Source organism: Ambystoma mexicanum, chromosome 1p (genome assembly GCF_040938575.1).
Source record: "Ambystoma mexicanum isolate Mex_15411 chromosome 1p, UKY_AmexF1_1, whole genome shotgun sequence".
NCBI lineage: Eukaryota > Metazoa > Chordata > Amphibia > Caudata > Ambystomatidae > Ambystoma > Ambystoma mexicanum.
This window is the reverse complement of record NC_090921.1, coordinates 835413010-835426499: the sequence shown is the minus strand read 5'-3', so window position 1 is coordinate 835426499 and position 13490 is coordinate 835413010. Positions and strand designations below refer to the sequence as shown.

The following is a 13490-nucleotide window of genomic DNA, read 5'->3' as shown; positions in this document are numbered from 1 at the left end:
TCTTTTCTCCTAATCGTGAATGTGTATCTATATTTCTAATGCTTGTGAATCGGCTTATAATCACATGCTCTGCATATAGTCTGACATTTAGTGGTAATCGCAGAGTGTTGCATCTTTTATTTTTTTTGAAGATCGAAAAGGGACGTCGACCTGGACGTGTCTGTAACACTATCCCTATCGTGAGGTGTAGTGTACCCAAGAACCCTCGCACGTCGAGGTCCCCCAGATTGTATTTTTCCACCATACTAGTCTATAGCTTTTCATGCAGAGTTTGTGTTATACGAGAATTATTGCTATTTCCTGTTTGCAGCATGGTAGCCCAAACTCTGAGCTGGCCAGCCACTGGGCGGTCTATGGGCACTTCAGAAGGGTCTACTTCGTAGGTGTTAGGACCGTTTTTCTGAAGTGCTACCATCTTCCTCAAAACCATTTATTTATTCTTATTTGTAGAGCGCGCAACAGCCGTAGGCATCGTGCTGCTTTGTTACAGAGAGTGAGCAAACTTAGTTACATGGCAGGAAGCATTTCACATTTTGCATTTTTACATTTTACATTACAGAATACAATTTACAATATGAGAGACAGTAGGAGATAGGTGGTGTGGGTGGGTAGGTGTTAATTGAAGAGGGAAGTTTTGAGGTTTTTCCGGAAGGCAAGGAGGGAGGTTTCAGCTCTGAGAGTGGAGCGTAGTGAGTGTCAGAGTTTAGGGGCTATGTTTGGGAAACCAAGCCCTCCTGCGTTGACCCGTGGATGTGGGGGGTGCTGAGTCGATTGGTGTAGCGGGTTCTTGTAGGGCGCAAAGATGTGGTTCTGGATATAGTTTCGGAAATGTATGCAGGTGCCGTAGAGTTGAGGCATCTATGCGTGATGGTGTGGATTTTAAAGGTAATGCAGTCTTTGACCAGGAGCCATTGCACTGCCTGTCTGGCCTGGGAGATATGGTCCCTTCTGGGGATGCTGAGTGCTGCTCTTGGACCATTGTTTTGTGTAGTTTGAAGACGGTTTAGGTTTTTGTAGAAGTACCAGCTAGGAGAGCATTGCAATAATCTAACTTGGCACCTATGGTCGCTCTGGCTATAGCGAGGCGATTGGGTTTGGCGAGGTAGGGTTTTATGGCATTGATGAGCTTAGTGCTGGGCAGATGCCGAGGCGATAGCACTAACTTACCTATTCATTGATAAGCTGGCATCAATGTAAACAGCTAAGGTTTTTACAGACGATGAGACTGGGATGATGGAGTTGTCATCAATGTTAAAGCTGGAGTAGAGGCAGTCTAGTTTAGCTAGGGTGGCTTTTTGGCCGAGAATAAGGATCTCTGTCTTATCCCCATTGAGGCATAGGCCGTTTGCCGCCATCCAGGCTTGGATGGTGCTGTAGATTTGGTGTAGTGCCTTAGCGTCTTGGTCGTAAGAGCCAGATAATGCTAGGAGTACTTGGGTATCGTCAGCATAATTACTATATGCTATACCCAGTGCATCAAGCATGTCGAAGAGGGGCTTCGTGAAAAGGTTGTACAAGGTAGGGGCTGTACCTGAGCCCTGAGGTACTGCACAATGTATGGTAGTGGGGGCTGCATTCGCTATGTTAGAAAATACCTTCATTGCTCTACCCTCGAGGAAGGAGGTAATCCAGGAGGCTGCTTGCTTGGAAAATTGGGCTGCTTGCGTAAGATGTGTGCTAAGGGTCTTATGATCCACAAGATCAAAAACCGCTGAGAGATCTAGGAGGAGGAGGAGGAGGAGGAGGAGGAGGACAGGAGGACAGGCTTACCTTTGTCCATGATTTGGGTGATTTGGTTTTTAAATCTAGTAAGGCAGTTTCCGTCCCATGTCCTTTACGGAACCCTGATTGTCTTTTTCCTAGTATGGAGTTAGCTTCTAGGTAGAGTTGAATCTGGCTATGGGCCGCCTTATCCATGGTTTGAGAAGGAAGGGGACAGTAGTTATGGGCCGATAGTTGTTGGGCTGTGCTGGGTCTAGTATAGGTTTTTTCAGAAGGGGCACACCCATGCCTATTGGATGCTATCAGGAACAATACCTGTTTTAAAAGAGGCGTTAATGAATGCCGTTAGAAGGGGGGCGAGGTCATTGAATTGGCACACTCCTTGATGATTTTGGGAAGGCAAATGTCACCTTCCCATAGGGAAGGTTTAAGATGTTTGATGGGGTCTATGACTTCTGATTCTGTGGTATCCCTGAAGGTGAATTGGGGGAGGTGGGAGTCCAGGTGCTTGACGGGAGTTTGACAGGGCAGGTGCTGGCTAGGTAGTGCTTTGTAATGGTCTTGTATTTTTTTTTGGAGGAGGTTTATTTTGTTAAGCATTGCAGATTGTATGCTTGCGCACCAGTCTTCATCTTTGATGATCTCATCTGTACTAGTCGGAGGTGTGATGAGTTCATTGAAGATGGTGAATATTTCTTTGGCTTGGGATTTGGCATTGGAGATCCGATCATTGAGTGCGTTGGCTTTCGCTGTAATGATAGCTTCTTTGTATTGGAGAGCTATCCGCTTGAAGCTGTCTTTAGTTGAGTCACTGGGGTTGGCATGCCAATTTTTAAGGGCCTGTCGTTTGTGCATGCGAAGAGCTTGGAGCTCATCCGTGAACCAAGAGTTACTGTGAAAGGACTTTTTTTCTTTAGTGGAGCTTTAGAATTAACCGAATTGGTGAGCGTGTCCTTGAAAATGTCTGCTAGGATGTTAGGGTCCTGCGAGAACGGGGGAGGGGGGATAGGCATGGGATGTCAAGGTAAGGTTGGAGATTGTCCGAGTTGCAGGTGGAGCATGTGTGAGGGTTTTGGTGATGGGGGCTGTAGGGATAGTAAATTGAATGCAATTGTGGTCAGTCCAGGGGTAGGCCTGGTTCGCTGTGATGGTGGAGGCATGCTTGTGATCTACCACCCAGTCTAGGGTGCAGCCTTTGGAATGGGTGGGGCTCAAGGCTTTTTGAATGAATCCACTGAGGCAGTACAAGACTCCACTCTTAGTATAAGGCAGTACCACCTGAGTTCATGGTAGTGTAGACAGAGCAGCCAGGCTTATTTTAGGAGGGAGAGAGGGCTGTAGAATCAGTACAAATGAAATTGTAATGCAAATGGTCCAAAGGAACACTGAAACACTGTGTGTGACAATAAAGGATGTATTTAAATACAGGTAGGCCCTGATAAATCTAGGGGTAAATAAGCACTAACAATTTATATGAAATCATAATTATAAAAAACACAACACTATACTTGAAGGTACACAGACCCAAGTATAAACCGTATTTGAAATACCTAACAGTAGTTCTAGGGAAGTCAAAACCTTTTCATACACTTTCAGTATAGGTCACACCTATTGTTGATGCGTAAAAAACCAATGGTTACTTTCACAATTACATTCAGTAGTACAAGGGCAGTAGACCCTACCAGATGTACAGTGGCTCTCAGTACAAATCACATAATCAGTCAACTGGACAATATACTTTTTGTGAATAGTGGAACACTTATTCCAGGTACAGTAAAAACTTATAACTACTTTTGTGATAGCACACAGTTATACTAGGTGAGTAAAACCTAAGGATGTAATATTCAATTATAGGTGCTTTTGAGATTAGTGGAACACAGATTGAGATAAGCAGTAACTCTGCTAACTTATTTTTGGATGGCACAAAGCTAACTCAAGGTAGGTAAAACCCATATACTTTTTTAATCTCACAAGGAATCCAGGTTAGATCTTTCACAATTATACAAGTGACTGTTGTAGAACTTATAAGGGACAGTTAGAACCACAGACTTTGGGTTAGATGGCACATGGAAAGTAAACCCTAATGTTAAACTGTACTGAATGACAAAGTTATTCTAGGTAGGAATCAACTTAATACAGACTTATTCTGGACAGGCTAACGGCAAGCCAGGGGAAGCAACACCCAGTTGGAGGACACTCATAAAATTACCCTGCAGGAATAATCTGGTGAAACCAACACATTACTTTTGGGAAGAGGCAAAACCTAATCACATGAGAGTAATCTACCTTCACTTCTACTTTCTATTAGAATGGCAAAACGGTTTCTAAGGAAAGAAAAGATGTTAACCATACTTTTGAGAATATTGCATCACACATCCAAGAAAAGCAAGAACTTTGTAAATGTTCACTCTTGGAGTTAGTTACCAACCAACTCTTTACAAGTAAGTAACTTTTAAACACTTATTTTCTTTTCTACGCAAAAGGACCAATCCCTTAAACGTCTTTCCCTTGTTCTTGAAGCATGAGTGTTCTCAGTGGCAGAAGGGGGGTCCCTAGGATCTGTTGTCCAACAGACAGTGGCAGGATAGGTTCTTAAGTAGAAAAAGTCAGAGTTCCTTAGGAAGACTGGGCAAACAGGTGAGTATTTTACTTATGAGTTAGCTTCGAAGAAGACACCTTAGCAGGATTCTCGCAGTGGGACTGGGTGCACTGGATGAGAGGCCTCCCCATCACAGAAAACAACCCACAGCTACACAGAAATCCTAACAGGCTTAAAGTAAGTACATACCCAAGCTAACACAGAACCTCAGCATTGAAGAAGATTTTGCAGCAGGAGGACTTCAGGGTCTGCAGTCAAATACCAGGTCAGTGGATTCTTTGTCGTGGTGACTGAAAACAAGACCTCAGAAGGAACTTTGCAGAAGGGATCGATGAAGAAAGCTCTAGGCAAGGTTTTCTTCGCGGCTGAATGCAGTTCTGCGGATTTGGTGCCTTTTTAAGGAACACAGACGAAGACAGAAAATCGCAGTTGAATTCTCGTCGTTACAAAGGTCCAGCACTCTGAGGGGACTTTTCAGACTCTATTCGTGTCTCTGGAGATCCAGCAGGATGCCCTGGAAGATTCAGCGAGATTCAGAATTCGGAAGACTGTGCACCGCACGATGGCTCGAGGTCCCGGGGTATTGCAGCAACGCAAGGTCGCAGCAACGCATGGGATGGCTCAAATTACAGGTCTTCTTAAGTCTAGTGGGTCTCACCGTCTCATCGTTTTCAGAGTCCCCAGGTCGATTGGAAGGAAGGGCTGCAGCAGGCTCAGGTTACACATCAGGCTCTCTGGTCGCTGGAAATTGTTTCAGCTGCTTTTCCTTCATCATACTCTTTGGTTTCGGTTCCAGTGGTTGACTTTTCTTCAGCTTCCAGGTTAGCAGTATTTATCAGGAACTACACATGGGGATTTGTCCCCATTCGGGCAAGGAGGAAGACAAGGGGCTGCAGAGTTTTAGACTCCTCCTTCACTTTCTGCCCTTACAAACAGGAGCCTGGGCGGGGAGTCCAGGGGACTCCCGCCAAAGATAAAAATCGCACAAAGAAATTTCCCACCCTGGATGTCGGGGGAAGGAACAAGAAAGGACAAGAAACACTAAAATGGCGAAAAAAGAAGACCGGAGCCATTTTGGTAAAATGAGCACCCTTAGGTGCCTTTACTACAGCTGTGCACACAGCCCGCGGCAACAGTGCACCAAATCAATACACGGTATCACTGCCACCAGCCATTGAATGCAAGCTTGTCCCTGTAACAGAATTGTTAATTGTTATCGTTTTAATGTGAAAGGGGATACATTGTATCTCCCCAGCACTCCACATAAGGTGGGGTGTGCTGGATTCACAGAATAACATGTAAAAGGGATCCAAAGATCCGTTCTACCCTTGGGAACTGTAGTTCACTAAAGGTTAGCAAGAGAAAGTTAAAAGGGGAGCCCCTAGGGCAACCCACCAACAACAGGCACGTATTGCCAATAAGTGGTTAAAGAGGATAAGTTTAAAAATACACTATGGAGAGTCAAAAGATTCTGTGAGTGTGGAAAAAGGTTCCCACTCACAGAGGTATTAAGGAAAAAGCTCCCACTAGCAAAGCAAAAAGTTCTGGGGTTGACCCAGGTCAGGAAGATTTACCAGTTCTGTGAAAATCTTACCTAACAGTAGGACTCTGAGCTGATGTCCAGAATTGATGTTTCCTCCACACCAAGGGTCCCCATACACCCTCTTCTCTGTCCCAAGGCTATAATCAGGCCTCATCTATTTTGTCACAGTCCTTGCAGGGGCCTAAAGTCCCTGTTCAGGAGGAGTTAGCCGTTCCCCTTCCAGAACCTCCTACTACTAGCTCCTGGACCAGGGAGAGATTTAAACAATGCATGGAAAAAGTCTCTGAATGTATTGATTTTGTGGCAAAGTTTGATGACATTGTTTATAAGAGATCATTCTTTTGAGGAAGGCACTAGGCTCGGCAAGTCTCCTAGGCTTCAGTACCCAAGGGTATGCCCTACCTCTCCTGGACTCACACTGCCTGATCCCTCTAATCTTTTTCAGGAGGATCAGTATGATCAGGAGGATGATGTGTTCTATTTCCAGACCATGATGATGGCTCACAGGACACTGTCTCTCAGGACCCGGATGCTTGGCTTTCTACAGATTACCTGGGGGATTGGCCCACTACTCCTGCTCATGAGGCTGAGCCGGATAACACCACTCCTATTACCCAGCCTAGGCAGGCTTCCCCCATTGTTGACCAGCTGCTCTTCAATAATATTCTTAGTAAGGCAGCAGACCATTTTAAAATGGTCTCTCTGGTGGCAGTAACCAACTCACTGTGTGGAAGACATCTTCAAGGAAATAGTTCTTGTCAGCCAAGCCATTCCCCCTCAATTCGATTAAAAAGCGTATTGTTCCCACTCTGCTTATGGCCTCCCCCTGGGGCGGTGAAGCTGCGCGTGGGGAAAAGGTTTAGTCCCGCGACCTCTGATCCACTTTATATCCGGGGACATTCCATTCCATACTCCCTGGTGGTAAACCACAGTTACGAACTGGCGTTCCCCTGTCTTCATCTGAGTCTCCTCCTGATAAAGACAGTAAAATACTCCACACCTTGGGGAAAAGAATGACTGACTTCTTCTGCGGTCTACAGCACATGCATTGTCAATAATACTCTGCTTATCTGCTTCAATGATGTCCAGTGGGGTTTGATACAGGACAGACTTGAGAATTTCCCTGAACCAACCAAATCGCAACTACTTTCAATTGTGCAGGAAGAACATCCTAATGAGCACTCTTGATGGCGCAGAGACAGCTGGCAGGGTGTTCGTAGAGGGCACTCTTTTAAAACGCTATGCCTTGCTTACAAATTCCGGGTTTAAACCCGAAACACAAGCCTCACTCATCAATATACCCATTAAGGAGATCGCTCTCTTTGGCAAAGCGGTGGACAACGCTCTTGAGACTGCATTGAAAGAGCATGAGACATTCAAATCTTTCAATCCGATCTCTGGCAAGCCCTTTGTGCAGCGCGGGTGTCTAATACCCGCCGGTCCTTTCATGGGCAATCCTTTTCTCAAACCACTCGGGGTTCCTACGTTGCAGGATTTTAGCCATGGTACTCTGGCCACAGAGCATCCGGCACTATCAAACCCCTCAACAGCAGGTATTTTGGCATGACAAAGGAAGGGGTAGGAATGCAGCCACCAGAAGCTCCCCTGCTGGTAATGAGACTCCGATTCGGATCCCCTCCCATGCATCTCCAATAGGGGGTCAGATAACCTGCTTCCTCCACGCATGGGAGGGGATCACTTCAGACAAGTGGGTGTTCAAGACTGTCAGCAACATGTATTGCATCGCATTTCTTCAGAGCCTCGATATCGCCCGCAAAGCACAGACAACTGTCGCCAGACCATCTCTTCTTCCTTCTAGAAGAAGTGGAGGCCCTGCTGCTAAAAGGAGCGATCAAACTCGTCCCGGATCACCAGGTAAACAAAGTTATGTATTCAATATAATTCCTTGTACACAAAAAAGATCTAACCAAGGGCCCTGTCTTAGATCTCCACCGTGCAAACAAGTATGTCGAGCATCAAAAGTTCAGGATGACAGTCTTGCAGCAAATAATTTGACTGCTGAAGCTCAGGGATTACATGGCCACCTTGGATATGAAAGATGCATACTTTCATGTTTCAATGTTGCCTGCGCACAGGAAGTACCTAAAGTTCAAGATACAGGATGCTCATTATCAGTGTAAAGTACTCCCCTTCTGCCTTGCTTCAGCACAAAGGTTTTTTTACCAAGGTTCTGGCAGTGGCGTTGTTAGGACTGATTTTCTATATTCTGACCTGGTGGACAGGTGTATAGAAGGCCAACCTAGTATAGTGACAGGGACAACTCTGGGAGCTGTAGCCAAACCAGTTCAAGGTAGGTGGACGAGTGGTCTAGGCTAGATCTCAAGAGTTTGTGAGCTTGTAAGGGGTCCACAATGAGCACACACAGTGAAACAGTCAAGGAACACACTTAGACAACCGGGTATTGTTAGGCAAGATTGTATGCAGTACCCTTTGGGTGCAATGCAACAACCCTGACCTCCTGGCAATAGGAACCCAACCTTTGGTATAAGTCTGTACTACACAGGTGTGTAGCGTGATTGAGCAGCCAGGCTTATCTCAAGAGGGGTAAATGTGAGCTGTAGGGGAGTTACACAGAGATTGACAGCGACAAGTTGTTAAGCGAAAGTTTGTATGCAGTACCCTCTGGGACCACTTCACACAACAAGGACTACAGGTGTAAGCAAAACCAACATTTGGTAGAGGGAATGTAAGGGTGTTACACAGAGGTCCATAATTACAAGTATTCAGATAGACACTTATACTCCAGGTTTCTTGGCAATCAATATCGCACGGAAATATACTACAGTACTTTACACTATCAGGTTCTGAGACATTTAAACGACTTTGAAGTAGGAGCAAAATGGCATTCATAACATTTGACGTGGGAGCATAAAGGCATACGTTAATAAAATGAATAATAGAGTTACTCTTAAACAGTGCAAATAGTTTTGAGTTCACCAGAGGAGTGGTTCCAATGCAATAGATAGGCCAAAGTCAGTGGGCTAGAGTCTCGTGTAAGAAAAACGGTTCTGGTAATTTGAACGGAAAAGTCTTTGCCACGGTTCTCCGAAGTAGTTCACGGAAGAAAGGTTTATGTGTCGGGTCACAAGCTGACTAGGCCTGCAAGTTGCCAAAGTTGTACGCACTTTCGCAGTTAGAGGTAAGTTCTCTCGGTCGGGTTTTCACAGTACCTTGAATAGAAGAAAAAGATGGAGCTGAAGACTTCTGTTCCTGGCAGTTCCTGCAGATCTTGCTGTTCCTGAGCCTCAGTCATGGGGACAAGACGGAGGATGTCGGGGGACTCCTGCACTGCGCGGGGACTGGTCACAAAGCTGGCAAACTGGCAAATCTTTGGTTCCTGTAGCTGTCTTAAAGCGCACAAACTGTTGTCCTTCTCCCTGGCTATTCGATTTCCTGCAGCACTCTGAGGAAAATACAACCAGCTCCGAGAATGGCATCCAGGTGGCTTACGAGTTGATTGGTCCCACCAACTCAAAGGGAGAAGTTGTCCTTGAAGGGCTTCTCTGTCGAGGTGAACTTGGCGATTCGGACCTGCAGCAGGGCTTCACCGGGAAAACCAAAGGTCCAGGAGTTGCAGCAGCCGTCCTCTTCCAGCTCGTCCTCGGTTCTTTTGTTCCAGTGGTCGACTCTGCCTTTCAGTCCAAGAGACTTGCCTTTTAAACAGTTTTCTCCCATTCATTCCAACCTAGATGCCACTCACCCAGCAGGGTGGCTGTCCTTGCCGGACAGTCAGCCAGCCAGCCAATCAGGCCAGAGTGCATTTGGGTCTCCTAGGAGACTAAGCACAGGGAGTTTTGGGCACCTCCCTCACTTCCTACCCACCCCAGACACTGGTTTGGCGCACAGAGACACACTCTAGAAGGACCTAAAAGAAATGGGGAAAAGAGAACTGGACCTGTTTAAACAAAGGGGGCTCAGATGCATCTTGAAAAAACAAGGCTCCCGTGATTTTTAGCTACCGGTGTTCGCGGTCGGGAAAAATCATGGTAGTTTGTTGTAAAACCACTGCCACCAGTCATTTCGGTAGAAAAGGGTAGCATTTGACTGCTACATGAGTCAGGAAATGAAGGCGACACTGAGTGAGGAATGTCTGGTATTTTTACTGGTCTCCTGTGTACCTTTCAGGCGGGGCCAAAAGGACTACGGGCTCTGGTGTTACCTGTACCTGCACTGGAATGGGAGAGGAAGAAGAAGCCCCACCAGGCAGTGGGGCAGCCTGGGCGGTTAGACTGCGCACTCAGGCAGCTAAGGTAGCATAGTCCTGCCTAGAAGCTGCCAAATCTGCCTGTAAGTCTTGTAGGACATTAGTGAGGTCCTCCATGACTAGGCCGGGTCGTACCACTCGGGCGCCTGTTACACGTGGGCTTGTGCTTCTGTCAGGCTCCAAGCTTCCAGGCACAGGAGAGGTATAAACCAACCACCCCCACTGACGTTTTGGCGCCTGCAAGGATGAATTTACACAGGCCTCTGCAACCCCAGCAGGGAAAGAGGGTTGGGAAACGTTGATTGGATAGGTACGGAAGGAAAACCGGATAGGGGTTTAGGAAAAGGGTGGTGGACGGGTTGGGGGAATATAGGAAAGAAAACATTGCATACAATATCCAGCGCTCCTGCATTCATTCAAACATGCATACATCTGGTTTAGGCATTAAACACTGGTTAAACCAGTTGACACTTGGCCTCCTGCCTGCGCACTCCAGGTCTGGTGTCGGGAGCAGTTGAAATGCTGCAAAGAAAGCTCGAATTAGAGGTGCACTTGATTCACATGTGCTCATACAAGGTTCACAGTCAAGAGCGTAAATGCAACGTGAGACTGCCTAAACCTTGTGCATGCAGGCTTCTGTAAACATGCAGCCTTTCCCTATTGTTCTTTTTTGGGGCCGCACGTGGCTTGGGGCATGTGTTTGTCTATGAGCTGCACATGGCTCCAATATGCGGCTGCTAGCCGCACGTGGCATCTCAGTGTGCAGTTCTCACAAGCTGCCTGTGACTTAGTATGCAGCTCCCATAAGCCGCCTGTGCTTTGTTTGCGCAGTCCCTAATAGCCGCACGTGGCGCTTGGGGGTGCGTTTCCTAGTTGCCGCACATGGCTAGGTATGCGGTTCTTATATGCTGCACGTGGGTAGGTATGCGCAACCTCTGTGCATGTGCATACAGCGCGGCAAGGACTGTGCTGTCTAAGCGCTCTGCCGGGGCGTCTCATGCAGCGCAGCAACAGGACTGCAGTAAGTTTAGCGTGCAAGACTTGGCTTTCTTGGGCGCAGGGGGGTCTTTAGATCTTGGGCCATGCCCCTGCACGTGATCCCCTTTGTCCCTTCTCCCCTATTAGTGCTAGCGCCAGTGCCACTTATCTTGGTAATGCGATGGGCCGGAACGGAGGTTCCTTGGGCTGTGGCCCCTCGCGTTGATCCCCGTGGCAGGAGCTCCCGTGAATGCGACTGCACGCGTCGGAGTTCTGAGCACAAGCCCCGTGCGTGGATCTTCACGCGTAGACGTGCCACTCCCAATGTGGCTCTAAGAAAGTAGTTCCCGGCTCCAGGGCTGCTGGGAAGTGTAGTTTGAAGAGCATTCTTTCTGCAAAGAGAGCAAAGAAGCCTTCTGTATGCTTTGCACTTTTCCATTGCCTTTTCTTGTTCTTTTAGGATCCCTCCAACCTGCCCCCTCAGTCATACTGCACACATTCTTGCTGTGCACCCTGACAAGGACACTGTGGATATTAATATATCACTGGTGCCTCAGGCTCATCAATCCTGCCACTCATCTCGAACACCCAACTCTATATTGGTTCCTCCCACTTGCAATGGACAATAGTCCATCAGCCTATTGTAAGACACCACCTTTAAGGACGTTTTCAGGCAAATTGCCTCCAAACGACGACTCTGCGACGATCACTTGTTTCTGACAGGGTTGGTTTATCTATAAACCTAACTCGTCTCAACTGTTAAAAACACCATACAGGGCTTCTATCCCCGGTCACCTATGTCAGACCATATACCTAAATGGGTCATAGATTAGTTGCACAACCCCACACATGGTTAACTAACACCAACCCCATTAGGGCATCACATTGGCCTCGGGTCCACCAATCCGGCCACTCAACTATACCAACCAACCCCAAATGCGTTCCTGCCCCTCCCACTTGCAATGGATATTGGCCCAATAACCTCTAGGGAGACACCACTATGAAGGCTGTATTCTGGCTTATTACCTTCAAACAGCGCTGCTGCAAAAACCAAATGGTTCTGACCATGTTGGCTTATCCGCCGTATCACGTACAACCACAGATCACCATCTGGTTGCACACACGTCACCCGCCCACGTTGCTTGCAACCAATGGGCTGCCTTCAACCTTTAGCCAATCGCTAGCTTCGTTTCGTACATAATATGGGAATCAACACTCGCACATGATCGCTAAACCTAGCAGATCACTGCGAGACCTTCCGAGCTTCTAGAACCCAACCGGGTACAGGTAGGTCATCCGAAACGAGCAAGCTCCTCACCCTCACACCCCCCCATCCCCCCCGTTTTACTGCCAAACCGCCTACGTGACCACACAACGGTACATGCTTTAACAAGCACTTGTACCTCACCCTCTAGTTCGAACACCGCAGGTGCGGCACACCTCACTGCCACCTTGCAGGCACTCGCCCTCCTTCATCCGCATTGGACAACCCGCCCCCACTCACGCCCCGACCACCGGACCAACAGGGCAACCCCACACCTCACAACACCGCCCAGAAAGCGGACTAGACCGACTTTTTTACGTTTAGCCGCACGCGTATTACACGTGCAGCCATCCTAGAGGTACAGAATGGGAACGCTCAACATTTTCCTCTATCCACAACGACGTATAACTCTAGTGCCAGGTCCCAGCTAATTCGCAGCATTCCTGCACCCATAGGACCAAGAGTCTCACCATTGACACACACAAATCACAGCACTAATAGGAGCTCCTACCTGATTGTCACACCAGCCCAATGGGGCGGCATACACCTGATATGTGAACTTAGGAGGGCACGGACCCGTACTCATGTTCCTGGGCACGCCAAGCCCAACGGGGAGGCACACACCCCACATGTTCACACAGGAGTGCACGGATCCCTTCCACCACAATCCATGTGCCAACCACTCCATCCCAGGTTCTTAGCTACACGACCTGGACTCAACCGTTAGTAAACGGCCAACCTGAAAACTACTTGCAATGACAAACCTCCACAAGAGGAATTGGTAAAATAGAAAGGACCCCAGCAGAGTACCTGGAGCCCTCGCGCCGCGAGACCCAACCATTCCTGGGTAGCCCACACCCCACAACCAGGTCTCAACTCCCACCAGGCACACCCAGCCAGCCGCGCTTCACGGTGCACTGCACCCAGGACCGCCCACGACAGGGAACCCACCACACCACACCACACATACCCTGGGGACCCCACATTATGATAAGTTAGCAGCAGCCTCGCTGGCTACTGCCACCACACCCACCGGTTCACTAGGATTTAAGGGCACTTGTGCACGTCCTGACCCAGCCACTTTATGTGGCAATGCAAGCACCAATGAGCACGCAAAGAAATAGCGATTTCAATGCTCCAACGTTGACTTTCATCCCCA

General features: G+C 47.8%; 1 protein-coding gene across 2 annotated transcripts in view; it reads left to right on the top strand.

The window, feature by feature from the left end:
- The window catches only part of PIAS3 (protein inhibitor of activated STAT 3), a 588108-nt gene that overhangs the window by 534978 nt on the left and 39640 nt on the right, over nt 1–13490 (top strand). The gene's annotated exons all lie outside the window — the stretch shown is intronic.